We start from the raw sequence: 1,125 nt of genomic DNA on the forward strand, positions 1-1,125 counted from the left end.
CTTCACGTATCTGTCCTATTGTCTGTTCATTAAACTATAGCTGGGACTCAACTGTGATATACTTCTCATCTCCTAGCTGCTGATGAAATCCTTTATCTATACCCTCTTCTGCATTTCTGCGAGCACGTGCGAGAGCTGTTTCGGCCCATAATGATTGATATTGCAAATATTCTGAAGATGAGAGGCAAGATTTCGTTATCGCCCTCCAATCTGCTGGGATCCAATGCTCATAATCTGCTAGAAATTTTATCATACTAATAACAAATGGGGAGTCTGGACCATAGTTAGATAAAGCTTGCTTGAGGTCCTTCAGTAGCTTGAAGGGGAAGGCAGTATGTTGCCGTTCTTGAATCCCTTGTAGGTGCTGCTCATCGGGCTGTCTGTCTATAACTCTCACGGGATAAGCCATTCTAAATTCTAAATCTGCTTCTTCTGCAATCCCTATTTCTACTCTTGAAAGTAAAGATGCTTTTCTATACTCTTTGCTTCTGTTCTCTGAGCTGCTCTTTTTAACCTGTTTATCTCCAAGTTGCACTTCCTCAACTTCTACTTCTGTGTCAGCCCCCCTAGTTTGCATTTCTTTGGAGCTAATCTCTCTACCTCCAGCACTGGCTTGCTTGATTGTTTTACAATCTCTGGTCTTTCTTACACTAAATTCCAAAAGAGGAGCAGATGATTTTACTATGTCCTCTTCTGACTCAGTTTTTTCAATTCTGTCTAAAATCTTCTCATTTGGGCCATTCTGCCTGCTTCTCACCTGATTTGTTTGCGTATCTTAGATGTTCCTCATTACTTTGCTGGTTCTGTTTCTCTGCTTTCTCTACCTTTGAAAGCAAAGGAGATTCTTGGGATTGTTTAATAACCTCACTTTGGATCTTGGAATTTGCTGCCTCTCCTACTTCATCACCTTCAACCCTTCAGAGGCTCCAGTCCCCCGAGGGCATATAGGCTTTGGCCCTGAGGTTTCTTTTAGAATCAGAGGCCTTAAGAAATAAATCAATCCCTGCTTTTTCAGGTTCTCCTAAAATTTCATCGCCTAATTCATGCTCATTCATAGACACTTTAGCTTGCTTTTCTAGATTAGGATCGCTCACACAAGACTTCTCACTAGACTGATAATCCTCA

At 41.3% G+C, this 1,125-nt stretch overlaps 1 pseudogene; it reads right to left on the minus strand.

Moving 5' to 3' along the window:
* LOC101653102 overlaps positions 1-577 on the minus strand; it is a 46,592-nt pseudogene extending 46,015 nt beyond the window's left edge.
* Positions 578-1,125: the final 548 nt, after the last annotated feature.

Source organism: Echinops telfairi, unplaced genomic scaffold, assembly GCF_000313985.2.
Source record: "Echinops telfairi isolate 266 unplaced genomic scaffold, ASM31398v2 ScPeMD7_7423;HRSCAF=8461, whole genome shotgun sequence".
In the NCBI taxonomy this organism is placed as follows: Eukaryota; Metazoa; Chordata; class Mammalia; order Afrosoricida; family Tenrecidae; genus Echinops; species Echinops telfairi.